This window comes from Canis lupus, chromosome 14, assembly GCF_048164855.1.
Source record: "Canis lupus baileyi chromosome 14, mCanLup2.hap1, whole genome shotgun sequence".
NCBI classification, from domain to species: Eukaryota; Metazoa; Chordata; class Mammalia; order Carnivora; family Canidae; genus Canis; species Canis lupus.
Window position 1 is genome coordinate 16,904,061 of NC_132851.1, and position 22,927 is coordinate 16,926,987.

Consider the following 22,927-nt stretch of genomic DNA (forward strand, 5'->3'; position numbering starts at 1 on the left):
AGGAGTTTTGTCTTTAGACTAGCAACAATGACAGTATAAAACCACACTGCCCATAATGAGGTCAGGTTCAATTGTGTTTAATAGGCACCACTGATTTTCATTATAATTAACCCTACAGTGATGGATGAGGTGTGTGCAACACCAAAGGCTTTTCACAGAAACAGCTTTAACTTTTTGAACTTTGGGTTTTGTGCCTTTAATGATGGCTCCTAAATGCTGAACCCTAAAATATACCTTTTAAAAGTGTCAAAACAAAAGTCACAGGACAGAACGTGGCAATATGTTTAATATACTTTAGAAAGGGGGGAGCACAGGCTACCTGAGATTTAGAAATATAGTCAAGCGTGGAATAAATGCAGTATGGAAACCATTTAAAATTAAACCTGATTTGTGTCTTTCGGAATGTCATTCATGTAACACAAGTATTAAGAGGATGTCACACACTCAATTCTAGTTTTTGGGTTGCAATTGTAAACTTCGAAAGAGAACACCCTCTATTTCCCAAAGCTGAGGGGACCAGTCAAAACTTGTGCCAACTCAAAGTACAGTATTACTGAGAACCCTTATGAGGTGCCTGCTGAAGCCAGACAAGCCAGTCCCATCAATGGCTATTTATTTTATTTGCCTCAGACTTGGAAATCACAGCATTTCCGAATACAAATTGATTTTAGTGGGCTGAATTCTGTAATCACCAGATTCAAAAATACTCTAAGAATATTTAAAAGTAGATAATTAGTATTGCTTGTTCCATTCTTGCTATCAAGTAATGATTCCATTAAACTCATTGAAACAAAAGTCAGGCTGTGTTTGTAGGCGCAAATACTAACAGGCAGGAAATGAAATGCTCTTGCTGAAAAAAAAAAAAAAAAAAAAAAGCCTGAATTGCAACTTCACTCTCTTTTCTCTAGGAAGCAAAGCCTTTAATGATAAAATATGCACGTTAGATAAAGAGTGGAAAAAATGTTGCTGGAACCCAATTTTATTATAAATTTAAAATTACAAATACCGTAAGTCAAAATTTCAGGGATTCATAAAATTTAGGCAATTTATTTAACTTGAGTCCATACTGTAGACGAGTGGTATCCCTGCCAAGAAAATACAATGGTTATAATTGTACTCTGATACATTTCAAATGGAAAGCTTTCTGCAGACATAATTTTGGCTTCAAGACTGGAACACTTTCTTGGCATTGAAAGGGCATTTGATTCATCGGGTGTTTCACAATGTATCACTAAAAAGACCTGGTGAGCAGCCAGTTCCCTATAGGGTAATTTTTCCATCCAGATGCAAGTGCTATCAGAGGCCCTCGTCAGCTAAACTAATTATGATCTTGCAATTGCTGATGCCTGCTCACTCTAACATTCGACATCCTCCATTAATCATCAATACAAGGAAAATGAATGAAACGTAAAGAAATGAGGGCTGGTAAGCTGCACAGCCATAAAAATCTGAAATGAGAGCAATAATTTAACAAGATTGGGGGAATGTTTTTAGTGCGCACAAAGTCAGGCTAACAATTGCCCTTTTCAACCAAGAACACGATTTCATTAGTGTAGCAGGTTGTGCTACTTTAGGTGATGTAATAAAAGCTAGATTTTTCACAAAGATAATCTCTGGCTCCCCTTCTTCTCCCTCTCCACCCAAGTCAGGACCAGGAATGCATCACGGTGAGAGCAACCGCAAAGGCTGGGTGTCAGTCCACAAGTCCCAACTGGGACCTACTGCAAAACTGCCCCCCCCCCGAAAAAAATCAATGAACTATTAGATGCTATGTTTATCAAACACTCTGGGGCCCCCTTTATCTGAAGTTAGCTGGGGAGCCTACTTAGGTTATAATTGTGCAATTTCCCTGGGGCCGCGCCATCTTTTTCCTAGATCTAAATAACACGTTTGGCAAATAAACACCAACTTGATCCACATAAAGGCAATGTAAATGTCCATTTGGAAACTAACCCACATATATGGCTGAGGCTCAAATTTGAATCTGTAACCATTCACTCCAGCCTGCTTTTCTTTACTTCTGCCCTGGGTGCTTGACACAGCATGCCAAAGTGGGTGTAATCCTGGTTTCTGAGAGCGTTTCAATCCTTGCACAATTTTGTGCTTAATTCTCTTGCAAAGAAAATGCCCTTCATTAGTTAGAGGGAAAGTCCTAAAATTATAGCACTGGTTTCCACAGGCATACCTTGCTTTAAGCAGCACTTATGTTCCACTAAAGAGGTATATTTTAGGAAAACTAAATCTTATTTTAAAGACATCAGGGGTACTCTGGATTCATTTACTCAGAGTCAGTAGAGCATGGAGGTTAATAATCAGATTTAGGAGTCAGACTACTTGTATTCAAAACATGTCTCTGCCTTTTGCCAGGTGCAACTTTAGGCAAGTTATTTAACTTCTCAAAGCTTCAATTTCCCCATCTTTAGAGTGTGAGCTGCTGTAGTGTATGGGCAAATGGATGCAATTAAAACAGTGCCGGGGATGTAGTAAACACTCAGTAAGTTAGTTATTTATCAAAGGGATTCAATTATTTTCTTTTGTAAGAGAAAAATATTTGGTTAGTTTTGTTTTCATCTCCTTAATCTACCTACTGAACGTTCCAGAGATGCTCAAGACATACAGTTGGATATTATCAAATGTATTTCATTTGTGTCAATCTTATCAAATATGAGAATGGAAAGTTGAGTCAGAGTGAAATATCTAGGTGTTCACACCTAGGATTCAATAGGAGTGTACTTGTGTGGGGGTGGAAAGTAGGAGGGAGGTGAGAAATATTTCACATATTAAGTTAACTCCCATCTAAACACATTTATCACTTTGGTTAAGCACTGTACCACCTTAGTTTCGGCGCACTTGGAATTTCTGCAAGCAGCAGAGAAAGTGGCACAGTGGGCAGTATCCTTAGCTGTGAGACCACAGAAGCATAACTGCGCCACATCGCTCTCACCTACAACACAGATGAGAGCTCTGACCTGGTCTGTGTGTAATGTAACCTGGCTGGACACAATAAAGCACCCTTTTGAAGTTATCAACATCCTTAGCCCAATCAAGTGTAGAGAGTGTAGGGCTACTGCCGAAGGCAGGCAGAACAGAAGTCTCCCTTGCCCCACTTTTTAAAAAACAAGCTTGGCCTTGTTAAAGAGAAAGAAAGGCACTGAAGACTTTAATTCATAGTTTATCATGCATGACAGAGTTTTAAAATATTTTGTCATTCTCCTTTATACTGTGTTTGTTAAGGACAGATATCATGACTCCTAATAGTTATCAAATACTCTAAGAAACAGGTACCTAGGACAGTGCTCTGTCTTGAGACACTAAACATTAATAAGGTTGAAAATAATCTAGTGGAAGTAAAAGAACAGAATCTAACTTGCTATTTTTTTTTATCATTAATAGTCACTCCTATTTTTGAAAAAAAAAAAGCGTTTAAAAAATATTCCTTTTAAATGTCACACATTTGGATTGACAAATTTACTTCCAGTTGGGCAGAGATGACTAATGATGTTGTAGGAAAGAAAATCAAGAGAATTCATTTTGCACTTCTATATTTCACGCTTATTTTTGAGGAACAGTTGAAGCCAGGTACTTGGTAGGTCCTGAGGATACAAAATCAAGTACTAAGAACACGGCTCCATTTTCCCCTGATACACATCATTATGGTCATATGTTCTCCATGGTTCTGTATGTGTGTATGTTTAAATAAGATTACTTCTCCTTTTCTGCAAGCTGGTTTTTTTAAAAAAATTATTATTTATTTGAGAGACAGAGAGAGACAGAGACAGAGGGAGAAGGAGAGAGAGAAACTGAAGCAGACTTTGTGCTGAGCAGGGAACCAGACGTGGGGCTTGATCCTACTACCCTGAGATCATGACCTGAGCTGAAACCAAGAGTCCAATGCTTAAGCAACTGAGCCACCGAGGTGCCCCCAAGCTGTTTAAGAGTTAATAATATTTTATACCTCCATGACATCATACAGGAGAGAGGAGAACTGAGTCACACAGGTAAGGTCACTTCTGGAAAGTACCTGAGAGGAATGCTTAGCTAGGGGATGACACCACTCATGTACCTGAGGGGTATATTTAGCACCATTCTTACCCTACCCTCAAGCTGAACAAAGGTTATACACTTGTATATCTGAAGCCACAGAGCCACCACATTCTCTGACCTTCTGCTTCCTTGTGGGCTTAACTAAAGGAAAGAGGGAAGGAAGGTGGGTTCCAAACCAAATCTACAAAAAAATGAAAATTTCTAAGGAAAAAATTCCAGAAGCAACAATTCAAAGAACTGATTTTTTTTTTTTTAAAGCTTCAAGTTTTATAGCTTTGCCTAGAAACTTTTAGGTTACATTTGGGTTGCCTCTACATAATTTCTGTTGGCTGATAATTTCCTGTGTGAAAAAGGAAGGATGGTGATAGAAACAGTTAACTGCAAGAACTTCTGAAGCCAGCCAACAACTAGCAAGTACTTTTCAGTGATAATTACTGAGAATTCTTCGGGATCACTTGTTTCCTTTCCATATTTCAAATGTATTATGACCACAATGCTGATTTTCATAACAGCAATTTAGGTGATGAATTTGGACAATCATCCATGTTAGGACTGGAAATAGAAAAAGACATACCTATCTTTAATACAAATACACTTTAAATCCAACATTTTTTTTTTTCCTGCTTTGAAGTGCTCCAAGAGGTATAATGACTAAAATAACGGACCAAACAAACAAAAAATGTAATTTAGGTTCATGGCTAACCACTGTATGGTATCACTATCATTACATTTTTCTGAAAGCTTCTGGTTCAAATTTTGCTTGTAGGGGGGTTTAATTCTTTAGTCCATTACAGATCAGTGGGTTGAGCCTCGGCACATGTACTGGTGAGCTCAGATGTGTCTTAAGAAAACAAAATGAAAAAAAAAAAGTTTTAAAATTGGTTTAGCTGTTTCTATTGCTTATATTATTTAAAAATCAGCCAAAACCAAACATTTTAAGGTTTTCAAATTTCATTAACAAAGAACTGATTTCATTTGATTAATAAGAAATAAATTTGATTGAATTATTCATTCAAGTGGTTTAACATTTAGAAATAAATACATGGGTTATTTATTTCCAAGATATTAAAGTCTCCATTGGAAAAGGAACTTGTGCAGAAATGATCCTTTATATTAGTGTTTCATGTATGAGAACTACACTGAAACCATGTAATTACATAATAAGCTTTGATAGGCAGAGTATTTACTCTCATTTTTTATGGTTTTATATCTTAGACATTTAAAATCAATCTGAAATTTGATATACATGCTGTTAGTACAGATATACCTCAAATATTTTTTAACTCTAAATAATTTCTGTGTTTATTTGATTATATCAATAATCTTTGCAAACTCCATTTTAGGGACACGTACAAATAGCTATGATAGAAATTTCTGGTACAGTTTTGTAGTAATAAAATTTCAATGGCAAATTTAACTCAGTTTGGTTCTGGGAATGGAATAATTACTGAATATCCAGCATGTGCCTGGCACCGTGTTACAAAATGGTGTTACAATGATGTATATGACAAACATGGTCTGTAATCTCTCTGGGCTTCCAGTAGAATGTGCCAGAAACATAGTAAATGTGGAGTTAATGAGACACAAGTTGAGATGTTCATAAACATTGAGAGTTTAATTCATGCAAATTATGTAGACATTTCTGAAGAAACCAAAATACATCAATAAATCTCATTTATTTACTTATTTATTTAGATTTTATATTTTTAAGTAATCTCCACACCCAATGTGGGGCTTGAACTCACCACCTCAAGATCAAGAGTTGCATGCTCCACCAACTGAGCCAGCTAGGTGCCCCAATAAATCTCATTTAAAGGCTGAAAGTTACCTAATGATTGAAGAGCTTACTCTCTGTGTTCCTTTAACAAAGTGGGTAGTAATAGTGTCATCATTTCAGAAACAAGTTGATGGTTGTTTGTTATCCCATAAATAATAATGTCCTATAATAATAGTATAATAATCAATAACACTGCCTGATTGACTACCAAAAAAGTTGAGTTAAATAATGTGTTTAATACAATCTTGTAGTGGATTAAGATTCTATAATTATGAATAAATAAATGCTTACTATTTTAGTCATTATCACTGCTATTACCACCGAGTGACACAGAAGGCCCCCTCTCCCTTCTAATCACCCCCCAAGCAAGGATTAATCAGCTGTTGAGTACACATATCAGTAGATCCTACAGAATGCATAGAAAGTAGCACCTAAAACCACTTAAAAAATAGATGGTGGCTTGCTACAACCATCTTTAAATTAATAGCCAGAATTTTACCCAAAGCACAAGATATCTGATATTTTAGCAAGAGCAGGGAAAGAATGCTGCCAACACAAAGCAAGTTACCAATATCTTGGCTGACTTTTGTTCCAAATAGAATTGTGAAGAACAGTGCAGTTGAAATGGGCTGCACAGCAAGTCTCTGCCTGATTTAAAACAGCCCTCTTTGCCCTCAGATTTCTTGCCAGAACACTGAAGAGACTCTGCAAGGTTCAGCCAAGCACCCATCTTATGATCTCCTACCTCAGAATTTGGAAACAAAACCTGTTTACCCTGCTTATTAAATTCACTTCCTCGACACATCAGCAATGATAATGGAGACTAGTGTAAACAAAGCTGACATCCCTGGCTAGGAGCAATGGAACTACCTCTGCTCCAGGACATGAGGCAATACATACTCTAGTAATCATACACTGTACCCAGGTATGAATGTGCCCAAGACTTACTGCATTGACGCATCACCCTGTGGAAGTTGCCCCACATATCAGGAAATGCTACTGTGCCAAACATATTAGCTCCATTTTTCCTGAGATGTACTTGGTAACTATGGAAGTGGGATAGCAGAAAAATCAAGATTTTGAGACATATATCCCACACTTTAAATTACTCATATAGTTTCTTCAAATCTGCAGAATTTAGAAATTTATCACACACATATAGAGCCCATTACATAGGTCTGAGGACTCCATCTCCATTCTTTGACTTACTCCATATTTGGTAAATGAGCAAGCCAAATATCCAGGGTCATGCCCAAATTACATAAAGAACTAGGACTAGAAAAACCCAAATCTTTGGAGTTCTACCCACACTGTTTCTGTAATAAGGTTCTGCCTTTACAGCAATATGTATTTAGACAGCTAAAACTATGGTTGAAAATTTATGTCTGCACTGTCTTTTTTCATTCCACGTGAAAGTCATTATTGTCAAAAGAACTACTCAAGTCTTTCACTGCTTCTATTTCTGCCACCATGGATCCATTTTCACCTTCAGCTACAACAATCACTGGAGGCTTTCTCCACAGGGACTTTCTTCCATGCCAGTGCCAACACCTGACACTGAAAAGAAAGAAAAAAGGCTTTCTGGAGGCATTGTTAACCAATTTTAGCACCTCTTAAGAAAGCTTCAGCATGGGAATATAGTTGATTCTTTTTTAAAAAATATTTTATTTATTTATTTGACAGGGAGAGAGAGAGAGAGAGAGAGAGAGAGAGAGAGAGAGAGAGAGAACAAGCAGGAAGAGAGGGGGAAGCAAGCTCTCCACTGAGCAGGGAGCCCAATGTGGGGCTCAATCCCAGGACCCTGAGATCATGACCTGAGCCCAAGGTAGATGCTTAATAGACTGAGCCACACAGGCACCCCTATACTTGATTCTGTTTTAATAAATTTATTGCATATTTTACTTAAATGATATATTTTGTAAACACATTTATTATGGACATTACTTACATTATAAAAAACAAAAATCTTAAGTGATAATGATAAAGAAGAAACCTGTTGTAGAAAAAGCCTAAAGTCCAAAGGGTTCAGCTTCTGTACACTTAAAGAAAAACCCAAAGAGTTAATTTATATATTATTTATGTAGGGATGCCTTTATAATAGATAATGATAGTGATGATGATGGCTATTTTAGAAGAAACAGAAAATACCAAATGATAATCAGGAATTCTTTTTCATGGCATGCCTGGCTGGCTCAGTTGGTAGAGCATACGATTCTTGATCTCTGGGATCTAAGTTTGAGGCCATGCTGGATGTAAAGATTACTTTAAAAAATAAAATAAAATCTTTTCAAAATTAAAAAAAATTAAAAAAAATCTTTTCATATTAGCTAACAGCTAATAATTGGTCCATAAAGTTTCCATCCTCATGGCATTCACATATATATCAATGGTTCTTCACTGGTTCCTAACAATTCTTTTGGTAAAATCTATAACACTCTCCCCAGAAAAAAAGTAAGTAAAACGTTTTACAAATAACTTCGGGCTGTTTGAAAGAATGATCTTCACAAAATGTATCCGAGCATTTGGTATGGACCTGAATGTCCACCGATCTGAAGGTTAAAAACTCCTACTATTAATTATCCTGGTTTGGATCAAAATGAATTATCAGGTACTCTTATTCTCCCACTTTCACTGATGAGGTGAAAAGACTAAGAATGGTTCTTTGATTTAGCTAGTGTCAAAAAGTACATCCTAGTCTCTAAGTCTAGACAAAAACACAGGACAATGTTCTAGAAATCATTTCTGAATCAGTATCTGATAGAATTCTCTTGTTTGACTCCCTTTAGTGGCTTCCTTAATAATCACATCATACACCTAATATTTCTCAAGACTTAACTATGTGTAGGATTATTATGTTAGAGGCTTCGTTTCATTATCTGACCTCCTTAAAACGATCCTAAGAGACAGGTATTATTATTATTGTTGTTGTTACTGTTCTTCTACCCTCCATTTTACAGATGAGAACTGAGGCCTAACAATGTTTTTCAGCTGCTGAATAGTAGGGCTAAGATACAAACCCAAGTCTCCCTCACTTGAGAGCCGCAGTTCTAAACGATGTTTCATGCACCAGTACTAAAGAGGTGATTGGGGAATTTTTACCAAAAATATTTCACCGTAGCTTGGCTTTGAAGAACGCTTATCTCTTCAAACCACCCTATAACAGCTGATTGAAATTATGCAAGTTTTGAGATACCAAAAAGAAATGACTCACCCTTGATCAGATATGGCAACGATCTGTTTTGAGGTTGATAGATACAGTCATAGCCAGAGGAACACAACATTTGGCTGATGGAGAGGTAGTGGTGGGGAGGGGGAATGGGTGCAGTACATGTGTTTTAATCCTGACATTTCAAAAAAGAAAAAAAAAAAAGGATGTAAAATATGCCTCTGCTTAAAAGCAGAAATTAGTCAATACCATTGACTTAGCTCCTAATGCCAGTCACATGGGAGGGCAGCTGTGAACAAGAATCCCTGTTTTTGCATTAGTCTTGGCTAGAGATGGGGCAGGAAAAATGATGCTGGGGTTTTGACAAGTTCTGTAAACACATATGTTCAGATAACAATTTACTAGATTTACTTTATATACTTGTATGTTCCCTGGCAGAGACCTTTTGCAATGTGTGGTATCATCATTATTCAACATAAAATGCTGCCAATTCTGAAAGATGAGGTTATTTTAATAAATTTCTCGGATTTGGATAATATAAAAATATTTATAATTATTTCCCCTTAAATATTTCCCCTCTTATTACATATAAAAGTATAGGTTCTTCATCAACGTAGGGAGCTGACTGATACTTTTCATGTGTGATATAGTTTCCATTTCATCACAGAACAGCTAAGACCAAAACATTCTTAACTCTAAACACTTTTTAGAGGCTATCAAGTTGAGAGGATATAGTACAGATCAGATGTTAAAACATAGCATGTAGTCTGCTCAGCAGAAGGATGATAATTGCTGCTTATTTCCACTGAACAGCATACAAATTATGGAAATACAGTTAAATATACTGAAGTTCAAAACAATTACGAGCCACGTTAAAAATCTGCAAATGTGTGTCAACAAGAGACTGTGATACTAAATACGCAATTTGGACTAAATACTTGATAATTCTATCTTGGGAATACTTCTTGTACTATTTGGTCCTCTAGGACTTAAATACAAAAAAAAGTAAGAAAAACAAACCTGAACTTCATTCAACTTTTGAGTCTATAAATAATTCTTTTAAAATATTCTCATTTTTACTCAGTTTTGTATTTCCTTGGGATACAGAAAGTCATAGGTACTTAAATACACCTCTCTGACGGTTGAAGTAAGTGCTTACTCTGTTATGTCACTGTTCTAATCGAAGATGTATCTTCAAATGAGAATTCTGCTATTGGTATGGGTAAAACCAAACTGGAGCAGATAATTTCATTTATAGAAGCCCGGTGCAGACAGGGAAATCTAAGCTGATTTTCAAAGTTTTAATAACATTGATTTTAAAAAGACAAGTTGAGATTATGAATTTTCTTAACAATAATGATGTAATTTTGTAATCACTGAAATCTTTCATGGGAAAACTGCTTCTTCAGTAACTCACACAGTCAATTAATTACACAGGAAGGTACTGTAATAGGCTGTCCCCATGTCGCACCCCCCCACACACATTCAAATAGCTCACGTACACGACTTCCTTTTCCATTACCAACTTGTCTGCAGTACCATCTGTAAAAACGAACACATACCTTGTGCTGCCACTTTCTGCTTTTGCACGTCCATTAGTGGGACTGGCTGCAGCTGCTCAAGAAGAAAGCCATGATTGTCTGTGTTTTTATATATATATATATATATATATATATATATTTTTTTTTTTTTTTTCCCTCCAGTACTACCATATCAGAGCAAGGCAATACATCGTCTTGAGTAGCGAACTGCACTTAATAACCCGACTCGGACCCGGTTCTCTGTGTGATCTGGAGTTTGTTAATCACACTGTATCACATACCAAAGCAAGAACTACCTCATCGCATCAAGCACTCTCGAGACGACCCCTCAGTCACTCCTCCCAACAGGAACAGTTAAAATCATTTCATACTGTGACATTCTGTACATCGAGCAGAGTATCAGGAAACCAATACTGAGGCCTGGCAGCACATCCTGAGACACAAAACTCCTGGTGAGTGAGATTTTATTTCCTGAGAGGGGCTTTGAAAATGAAACACAGCAACTAACTTTTCTAAAACTTTATTTTCCCCTGCCTCATGTTTATGATTTTTCTGGTAGCATTATTTTTTCCCTAGACAAACGTTATTAAACTGTTCACAATCTTTGCATAAGATAGAAACATATTAAAGCAAGAAATGGCCCTAAATCAATTTTTTTTAAGATTTTATTTATTTATTCATGAGAGAGAGAGAGAGAGAGAGGCAGAGACACAGACAGAGAGAGAAGCAGGCTCCTCACAGGGAGTCCAACGTGGGACTCGATCCCGGGTCTCCAGGATCACACCCTGGGCCGAAGGCGACACTAAACTGTTGGGCCACCGGGGCTGCCCCCAAATCAATTTTTTAAGGTTATTCGCCTACAAGAAATATTTCTCCGTATTGTGGAGTAATACGAATTAAAAAAAAAAAAAAAAGAAAAGAAAAAGAAAACACCACCAACTACCAAGTTCTTAAAAATATTTTGAAAACAGATTCATAGAAAAGCTGAAATTAAAAACATACGACAAAAACCCCAGAGATCCAACAAATGGTTTAGCTGTTTTCCTGTGCTATTCCACATTTACAAACTTACCCCAAATATATCAAAACTACTCTTCCTCATAAGAGGTATTTTGCTGTCAGTGTGTAAGCTTAGCTTTGGAACATCAGAATGCCAATTCTGCCTTAGTTTCTCATATACTGAATTGTCTTAAATCATCAAATGGCTCTGCTTTCTCAGCATTTAGGTACAGGAGATAGAGTGCTGGATTCCAATTATTTACAGATGCAAGTCACTCCCAGGGGACTGGGGCTATTAAAGAAAGGGTCTATTTTTCTTTTAATCTTTGCATTATCAGTGTATTGCACATAGTAGGCATTTAATTAATGACAGCTTAATTGAACTGACCTCTGTCAGAAGACAGGATTCTGTTAATTTCAATAAACAGACATTGTGCTGAAAATATGTTTGTGTATACATATATACATGCTATGATCAGCGGATTATACTTTAAGTGAAGCTTTACTCATGAAATATATATGGTAGTCATCATTACAAAAATAGGACTTATATTAAAAACAGTTTCACTTTTGTGAAATGCAAAATAAAATTAGTAAGTTATGTATCATATTTAGACTATATATTATATGACAGGAGGGAAAAGAAATGGACTTTGCTTGAGCTTCTGAGTAATCTTCTAGGATTACTCACTAGGAGAAACTAGGAGAAACTAGGAGAAATGGCATATGTTGATGTGTGTATTCATATATATATATATATATATATATGAATGTATATATACATATATATATACACACACACAATGAATATACATACATATAGAAATGAATCCAGTGCAACATTTCAGCACTGACATGTAGTGAGGTGTTGCTAATTGCTTTTATTTTCATTAAAACAATATTATATATTATAAAGGGCTAAAAACCAATGTTTTGTTAAATTAAAGAGAAAAAAAATCCCATGAGTTTCCTGGAGACTGGAGAAGAAATATAATTAACTATATGTACAAAAGACCAAAAGGGAAATGAAGCAACAGGGTACACCTAGGAGAGTATCTTACATGTCAGCCTAATATTGCTTTTAATAGTGGAAAATAAGACATCAATAGCTCGTGATTTGTTTTTATTACTCTGTTACAGTTCTCTTAATTCACATACACACTCAATTAACATAAATATAATTGTATATGGGAGAACACTGAATGCTACGCTTGACATATATCAAGAATTCAATGAGCGTTAAATTCTTCCTTTCTCTCTTGGTTTCTCTCTTGGTTTCTCTTGGTCTCTTGGTTTCTTGATATTAGATTTTAGAAACTACTGAATAAGATTTTGGCATGTATATACACATATATCATTCAATTATCTATAGTTACATATTTATGCACATATGTATAAAAGTCATACAAAGAAGCTCTTATTTATTCTATTTTTACAACATGAAAAAATAGGAACAGTGATCCTAAAACTCTCACATGTGACTGTTTTAAAATTTATCACATCAATTATGCATTTAAAAATATGAACATCTCTCTACTCTTTCCCCCTCTCTCTTCAGTTTTTTGTTTGTTTGTTTTTTGATTGTGTTCCAAAAGAGACCTTTTAGGATTTCATTACATAAATAAAACCAGTTTGGTAGTGACTTATTTGCTTTCATAAGATTCATGAGTCTGTCGAAGATACATGTCTCATCCTAAAACACAAGTAGAAATTTGGGGAAGGAATCAGGATCCTTTGGAATTTTCTACAACATAAAGGAATGCTTGGTAGGCCAAGTTCCTTTATGAATATTACTTAGTCTAGCTAGTTTTCTTCTTTTCATATACGGCAATCACACAAAATATAGCAATGGATATTTAATCCACAGACTATATAAAGTTGACCCACTTAGATTTATACAGATAAAGATTTAGAAACCTCTCAATTAATTTGGGTGCTGGCTATAAGTTTATATCCAATAAGCAACTACTTGGAATGTGACATCTTCTATTTTATGTATATATATATGCACATGCACATAAACAAAACATACACTTACAATATGTATAAGCACCTATGCATGCACGTTTCCTTTTAAAAAAGTGACTTCTAGGTCCTCCTTAATAATTTAAAAAGCTCAGAAGGGATAATCTCGTATTTTAAAGGGTTTACTTTAAAAAAAAACCCAAAAAGTTACACTTCTTTCCCCAATAAAGGGTTATATCTGACTAGAAAGTAAATTTCTCTGATGGAGAAGTAGATATAAAAGGTATAATGACAGAATCAATGAAACTTAAGAAATAAGCAGGTAGCATTTTATGAAGAATGAATAATTTATGTATGATTAAAAAACATTTGCAGATATTACATGTGCCAAAAATTGTGTACTTTCTGAAGGACAGGTTAAATAGTTAGATTTGACTTAAGTCATACCTCTTTTTCTGTCTATTTTCCAATATTTTATTTCACTCATTGCATATATATATATACTTAGTGTGCCCGTGTGTCTATGTCTTTGGCAAAATAAAAATGGAAATAGTCATCTTCTTTGAAACTCATCCCAAATGAAGGCAGTAATTCAAAAATAAACATTACAGACTGATTGATACCAGACTAAAATTCAAAGCAATTCACATGTACCAAAAAAAAAAAAAAAGTAAAGAGTAATAGAGAGCCTTAAACATAAAAGTCCTAACTTTTAAAGAAGAAGAAAATCACCATTAGCAGAGGTTTAGCTAATTAGCCGATCTAATGCAGGGCTTTTATGTTTGTAGGTTTACAAATTTCAGAAAATGACCAAATTATTCCACTTATACCATTAACTTGACCCCTTCCAGAATTTGACCCTCCTAATAGATTTGTTTTATAAGATATGACATCTTGAACAGCTGTGCTATTCTTTCTTGAACTTGACTTTTTTTTTTAAGCATGAAAATAGGCTGATTTACTAAAACATGAGTATTCTTTGGTAACTGTGGGGGGAGGGAAGGATCAGAAATGGAAAAATAGTATGAGTTCCTATCGAAGCGAGTCATTTTGAAACTCAGAGAACACTGAAGTATTACAAACATTTGTGGTCAGTTAGAGAAACGATGTAGAGAGAATTTGAAAATAATCACTATGAATTGAGTTCATTAACATAGGGGGCATGATTATTAAAATGGAGAAGAAATTCATTTGAATGTTCTCATCTTCAACCCCTACCATTGAGTGGATGCCATTATGTGCTCGTTGCAAATTGCAGTATGTTTCAAGTCTGGTTAGTGAGGCTCTTTCCAGAATTTTACTTTTAAAAACTCAATATAAATCGAGATTAAGTTAGACAATTTCAGGGAAAAAGTTTTCAAAATTTCTTACAGGGCAAATAACTTACAGGCACACTGGGAATTTTAATCTATGCTAAAAATACCTCCAGATAGAGAATATTTAATACAGTAACTAAATAAATAGTTTGATGTAACTGGAATACTGGTCTTACTCAGAAGCCTCTTGATAAAAAGCCATACTGGATTTATAGATGAAGTAGGAAGGGAGAACAACGTAATATCTAATCATCAGGGCTTCTACCCTTACTCAATTCCTTATCGAGTTTAATCTTGCATAGCTTCTTAGGCTTAAGTGATGTTTTCCTACCCTGGCTCCACATGGCAGCTGGACTTAAAATTCTGTAAGTACTTCAGACAAATAATAACTTATAGCACAGAACTAAAAGCCTATATGAAGCTATTCTTAATTTCAATTATATTTTTAATTTATTAGTTATCTGTTTTTCTGATCACTGTTGCTGATAGGTTGACCACTATCTAACACAACTCAAGCACAGTGCTATTTTTACAAGAAGTGAGGGCATTTGGGGGAAAAGAAAATCAGACAACCGTGTTTCCAGTGTCTCGGGGATAATTGTTACCTTTCTCTTTTTCAACTTTAAAAGAAAGTAGTGTCTATTTTGCTCAGGGCAGCTGTTTAAAGCTCCTGCTGTCAGAATCATTTCAACTTGAGTAGATTTAGGATTATTTAAAAATGATTATTGTATTACACTAAGTCTTCTATTGCTGAGAATACTTGAGCATCATAATGTCCATACACAGCACAGTAATTAACCCAGGAGATATATATTCACACTCGCCTTTGTGTGTGTGTGTGCGTGTGTGTATACATATTTCACATGAGTGATTCTAGATGGTTTTTTATTTAAAGACTTTTAGACAAACCTGTTATGGGGAATGTAATATTGGTAGTCTGAGATACAATAACATTTTTAAAACATTCGGTCTTCTAGTTCTGAAATCCATATTTCAAAGTAAACTCTGAAGGCTATTCACTTACGACAGAGGAACTTCTATGAGCTGTTCCATTCTTCTACTTATTTTACTATGCAATACGCTATTGTAATGTAATCTCAGAACATTAGCAGAGAGGTTTTGCTTTAATAGTCATACATCTACAAAAATCCTTATTTTGAAAAACATATTTTTCAGCTCCTAGCTTAAATGATTGGACTTGCTTTTATTATTAGATAAATACATAATTTTTAACTTGGCAATACTGGTATAATTTTCCATTAGAACTGCAATTAAAATTCATTTTCGTCCAAGCCATAAACATTGGTTTCCTTTAGCTTCCTTCTAAGTTGATTTAGATTTTCCTTAGCAACCAATGCACAGCCTTCTCCACCCCTTTCTTTCTTTGAATGTTTATTACCTGTTGAAATCTTTTTGGCTTGCCGAAATAGCAGACAGGAAAGGAAAAAACTTACAACCTAAATGCCTGATATTTAATCAATAAAGGAAGGATTTTCTCCCTTAGGAATTCACTGCTCTGTAAACTGCCTCTTCTCCTTTTTCAGGAACAGAGATGAAAATTATCTGCTTCCCACAGAATCAAAACCTCAAGTCACTAGAACACACTGAAGAGCATAAGAAACATGCTCTTACTTACTTATGGATTACAGGTTATTCATCCATAATTTTTAAATACAATTGTTAATCACTTGCTATTATAGAAAGATGACAAGGCCTCTGAGTCTAAACTTACACTTCTTCCAAAGTTTCTCAGAGTTATATGTTCGTAATATTCATTATATTGATTCTCTCAGTGATAGACAATCTACTTTCCTGGAGGACAGATCTCATTTCTGAAAGAAAGCAAAATGTATTCAGAGCAACCATGATGAGTAGAATCATGTTGGTCGTACCCAACATGACCAACCAGCAGGGTGTGGACAGTTGCTGAAAGAAGGCAGCACCAGTGCTGGCTGTGGTGCAGGAACAGAGTTCAGGGCCCTGTAGGAGGTCAGGAGCTACCCCGTCACTGCTGGGTGGTGTAGCTCCCAGGAGAGTGCTCAGGGAGCAGCCGGGACTCAGGTGGATCTCACGGCTGAAGGCTAGCCAGTCAGAATTGAAGGGGGCTCACTAGGTTGAGTGTTAGTTACAGTAGTGCCACTCTAAGGAAAAGCTAGATACAACTAACAGATCGCTGGCGTGATCTCATGGCTCAGAAACTGGTGTTGATCATTATTCTAAAGACTTACAACAATGTTCTTTCCAAAGTCAGCAAAACCTGAATAAATTGGCAGCTTCCTCAGGTGGTGGTTTTGAAAGTCTACACTCACTTGGTAATAAGTTCTGGTATGTTTATTTATAAACGTCTTATTACTTTAAATTATCACCTCATGTAAGGAAAGTTCAGTGCCTTTGAAGTGTTTATAATTTTGAGGGGAGGTAAGGTAAATATACATGAAGCAATTAAGAGAATGATGCAAGAACGTAGACATGTCTAAATACTAAGATTTTTATGATTCCTCTGCTTCTAAATGCTGTAACAACGAGAAATGTGAAACACACACGCACACGCATACACTCTCACACATACTCACACGCATGCAGCTAAGGAGCTCATGCAGGTAGGTGGAAGGACTTGAATGTACTCTCGGTCATTACTTATCATTGTAACTTTTAGTTTCTTTCTGTTGCTTGTGGCAGAAAATACAACCCAAACTAGATTAATATGAGGATAAATCATCTGACCTGCAACTGAAAAACTAGGAAACACTGACTTTAGGCACAGTTTCATCAAGATTCAAATGATACCATGAAAGCATAATTTCTCACCCACTGGAATATGTTCTCTCTACACTAACTATAGTTTCACTCATATACCTTCTCTTTGGATGGAAATATGGCTGCAGGACATATAGCACCATATATTCAATTGAACAAGTGTGGGGGGAAATCACTGAGTCCTCCTTCTTGATAACTCAACATGATGTCCTCAAGTAGGGCCTTGTTGGCCTAACTCAAGTCATGTGCCTGTCCTCCTATGGCTAGATGGGATGTAGGATGGAATGCCTGGATTAGTTTATTACGTCTATAGTAGTTTCTCTAATGTGAGTTATAAACTATCTGGTCATCTTATGCAGATTTTTGGGGCAACTGGGTAGCTTAGTAGGTTAAGCATCTGCCTTAAGCTCAGATCATGATCTCAGGGTCTTGGGATAAAGCCCCACACCAGGCTCCCTGCTCAGTAGGGAGTCTGCTCCTCCCTCTGCCGCCCACCCCCCCACCCCCGGCTTGTGTGCTCTCTCTCTCTCTCTCTCAAATAAATACATAAGATCTTTACACAACAACAACAAAAACACAAAATGTAGATTTTTATTTAGTAGGTCTGAAATGGGATCTGAGATTCAGTATTTCTCATAAGCTCCCGGTTTGTGTAACAAAAAAACAAAGGCACAGAGTTGAGCTCCAAATCTTGGGCAAAATGAGCTTCATTTGAACTAGATGAAATGAAAGTGAGGGAGATGTGGATTTTCAAGAGAAAACTAAGGACTGTTATCAGAAATAAGATATTAAAAAACGAGGTTAAAAAATCAATATATTTCCTCTACCACATACACACACACACACACACACACACCCTTCTGTTATCCATTTAGAAGAAGGATCTTTTGGTAAGTAAAGCATCTGTACTGACAGTACTGCTGATCACATTTGAGTGGTCTAACCCATACCATCTAGTATCTTCTGTGGTTTGAATAGTCCTTGAAAGAAGCCATCATTATCTACTCTTCTCATGTAACTCTCTTGAAAGGATTGATCCGTGCCATTTTCTTTTTTCTACAAAAGCCACACTATGAGGAGGTAGTATAATGATCACTATACCACCAAGAGTCTGTTTAGAAGAACTTGGCAAAACCTTATTGTCACAAAAAGCAAGGATGCTCCTGACAGGTGCCATGGCCAATTATTTGAGATTCAATCAATCCCATTTCCTTAGTTCACAATGAATATACAGGATATGTTTGGAAGGTTCACAATAAAAGCCCTTGTGGCCAGCTCATGTGAGAACCCTCCTGAAGGTTTATCTGTACTTGAAAGACCAATAGAGCTTTTCAGTAGTCACAATGATGACAAAGGTAACATCCGACTTTTTTCCAAATCCAAGTTCTTACTATCCTGTGTCAAATATCAAAAAGTATTAACTGAGCCAATAACTATTTCCATTGGCACATATGTCATTAAAATAAATGATAGGCAAATGCATCATTCTTATCTTCCAGAATGGATGAATTACTACATTAACAAGAAGAAAGGTTTACTCTCTTTCAAATGAGGTATCTAAATGGATTGAGAAAAATATTTACCTCTTCTGATCTTATGTCTAGCCCTAGCTCATATTTACACTGTAAATATTAGTTACTATCTCAACTTTTGCTTTCTTTAACCTCCTTAAAGAGCAGGTATACTCTTTTGTTTGAGTTCTCTACATCACTGGGCACATCTCTAGTTTGGGTTATAACTCAGAGTCAAAGGGAGCATGACACTACTTTCTGTATTCTTTCTCAGGTAAAGAAAAGCTATGAGTTTCATTTCCTCGTATGAACTGAAAGCATCTTATAATCTAGCAAGTGAATTTTGTAAGTGCCTCATAAGAGTATTAAGACTAGAATACCAAAACTTGGCATGTCTTTCTGATTTCTAAATGAAAGTAAGCAAACGTCATCCACGAGATGTACAAGTGTCTAAAAAATAGAAAGTGCAAGGCTTACTTACTGCCAAAAGCATGTATATCTAGAGCCAAGAAGTGTTACACACACAGGATTGCATAAAAACTAAGGCCATGGCACACTAAACGTGATACTCAGGTGATACCTATCTGTCATCACTTACTTATTAATATTTAATACCATTCATTGAACATCTACTTGGTGCCCAGCACCATACTGGATGATTATGGCCCCCATGCTGTAGAAGACATGACCCAAGGTGTGAAGGTGCTCACCAACCACCAACCATCAGAGAAGTCACATAAGGAAAGTCCTGGTAAATGCTCTAATAAAGCTATTGGTATTTCCTAGCTTCAGGAAAAAAAAAAAAGAGCAAATGGCCGGTCATTCTGAAGGGTCATGAATATGATGCACACAGAATGTCCTGTGCTATGCCAGTCACATAACACATGTTCAGTAAATTAGTTTCTTCCTTCTTTAAATATTTATATAAAAGTGGGGTGTAAATAACAAATGATATCCATGGTCTCTTCCAGTTCTTGCATTTCAATAATAGTTCATTCTTTTTCCAGCTGATCTGGAGCAATCTCACTGGCTTTGAGACTCCTATTTCCTCTCTCCCTTCTCCCTTCCTGCCTTCCTTTCTCTTTCTCCCTCCTTCCACCCCGTTTTTTCTTTTTTGTTTTTTATCGTTTCATTTTCAGACTACTCAAGTTCCAGGCATTACACACTGTTGAGTCTAAGAAAAACTGTATTCACAATAAAATAAATATTCCAAGATTATCCTGTACAGTTACTAAAGCATGATCCAATATACAATGACTGGTGATTGATCCCACCTAACATAATATGTGTTCATAATAAAGGCAAACGAATGTTTATTTCATTCAAGATATTTAAGCACGTAGCAAAATGCACTATAGGTTTGTCTTTTGTTGCTGTTCAAGGGGAGGGAGCCAAATGGTCTCAACTGCATATGGAGATAGCATTAGATGTGTTCCTTTTGCTACACTTAGTCAACAAAGTGCCGGAGTGTAGGAGTGTGGATGACGAGTACCTTATAACTTCAGTCATGCATTTTCTATAAACTAGCACTGGGGCTATTCACCCCTGGGGCACGGAGAAGCAGTCAGTGAGTCTTTCAGGATGGCGGTGTTGTGATTTTCATTTCCTGGCATAGCCTTGTGCTAAATGCAGGAAACGGGATTTGGGAGACCCACATTCTAGCACGGTTCTACTTGGGATTATTTTTGCACTGGAACAAGTTACTTTATCATCCTCCTTCAGTATTTTCACCTGCTTTAGAAAAGAGGGGGGATGATCTCTGCACTGCCATTTTCAGTGACACTAACAAGATGAATTAGAACACGTGGCATGGATATGAAAGTAAAAATCACGTTACAAAGTCAAGGGATTTTTAAAGAGCATCGAATGGGCAGAAACTGAACTCGTTAAAATGGCAAAGACAAACAGAGCAAGACACGATGGAGTCATTAGTTTTTCAATTGACCTGTAAGTAATTTTCCATACTATCCTCTAGGACAAATGTGGTTAACTGTGTCGTGTTCGTCAAGTCTTTACGAAGTTTGTTTTAAAAGTAAATCACTGGCAACACTGAAATTTATTTTCATAACGAAAAAGTTGCAGTGAAAGAGCATAGTTTTTCCTCATTAGCCACAGGGGACATTCTGTACCCTGTATACGTTATTATTAGCACTTTGCAGCTAACCAGCAACTTTTAAACACTACTCTGCAACAGCTGTAAAACGAAACCTTCCAGTCATCGGTCCCTTCTGCTGAATGTCCAGAAATGCAGTGTTATGACATGTATGAACATCCACCCGGACTTCCTTTCAACTGAGAAAGCTCAAGAAGGCAGAAAACGAAGGAGATCCACAAGAATCTGCTCCCTTACTGTATACAGTATCTCCCTCTCTGATTAGAGCCCAGGGCACACTCGCCAGAGCGACAGCTGTTTCCTGTCTTTTCATTCCCTTCTTCCATTAATGTGATTTCGATTGTGTTATGGGCTGCACTTTAGATCTAAAAAGAAACATTTAGTTTTATTTGAATGCTTAAATGATTAATGACCCGCTAGTGTAGTTGTCTTCTCATAATTGCCATAGAGTAAGCTGCAATGTACTTTTAAAACCCAGACCTCTGGGCACTATTGAGAGCAAACGATGGCTCAGGCATTGGCCACTCTATAGAGAGTTCATTTTTAAAATGGCATCAACTCTCCAGTATTCTATTTTTATGTCAAAGGAAAGTCTAGAAACTTTTTTTTTTTTTTTTTTTTTTATGGAACAAATCAAGGCACTGCCACACTGTTCATTGGAGGAGGGTAGGTGTGTACCTGAGAACTACAAGATAAAAGGAGAGCTCGAATCAATGAGAAGGACTGTCTGGATGGGCCAAGACTCCGTGTTCTTCAAAAGGAGGACCATTCTGCATTTCATCCGAGAGCGGTGCACAGCTGTCCACTGAAGGGGAAGGAAGTAGTTATGTGCACGTATCATGTAATCAAGAAAAGGTGCCTGTGAGTCGTAACAGGACCATGTGAGTCTCACACTTTTCTATTTTATACAGCTAAAATCCTCAGATCCCAGTGCAAGTTAGAACCCAGCAGTCTACATGGCACATGTTAACTCCTAAAAATATAGATGTTTACAGAGATATCATGAAAAAAGATGTGATGTTTGATGCCCAAGGTTTCAGCAGTAAGCCTGATAATAAGTTTGTATTGCTCTTCTGTTATGTTTTTTTTTTTTTTAATACAAAATACGCTGAAGAATAGATTCTAAGGCATTGCTGCAGATTATACTTGGTGTGACAAAGGATAACGGGCAGTGATAGGATAAAAATGGACATTATCAAAAGCCACAGTGCCTGAGAGTCACCTAGATAGCGCTGTCAGTTTGTTGTGTTTTTCTGTTTAAGTCTTCTGGCTAAAATGTTTTCTGACTTTTGTCTTGGCCAATTTTGGGCCACACTGAATGTTAAATAAACTATTATTTAATCAAATACAGGCATATTAGTCTCACTCCCGCTGACAACTTCAATTAGAATATTTTTGCTTTGTTAAAAAAAAAACCCTCATGATCTTTAAACTGTTAAGGCCTCTGTACAACATCTGGTAACAATTTTTGATATATCCAACCATCAAACTTGTATCTCCGTGAAGTGGTTTATCCAAGATTTGTTTTAATTAGGCCGCCTTTCTAACTTCACATGGCTTTCAAAAGACAGAATCACTCAGATGTTTGAAGCTGTAAACTTACTGAAAGGTTCAGAGGCTATAATTAGAGATCCACCAAGGTGGACTATTTCTGTTTATTAGCTAGATAGCCAGGTGAATTCAGTTGCCTCTTTGAAAAAGAACAATAAACTATTTCTAATTTTAGCACATTAAAAAA

General features: G+C 36.3%; 1 protein-coding gene across 7 annotated transcripts in view; it reads right to left on the reverse strand.

Moving 5' to 3' along the window:
* TRPS1 (transcriptional repressor GATA binding 1) overlaps nt 1-22,927 on the reverse strand; it is a 257,924-nt gene that overhangs the window by 10,120 nt on the left and 224,877 nt on the right. The window lies entirely within an intron of this gene.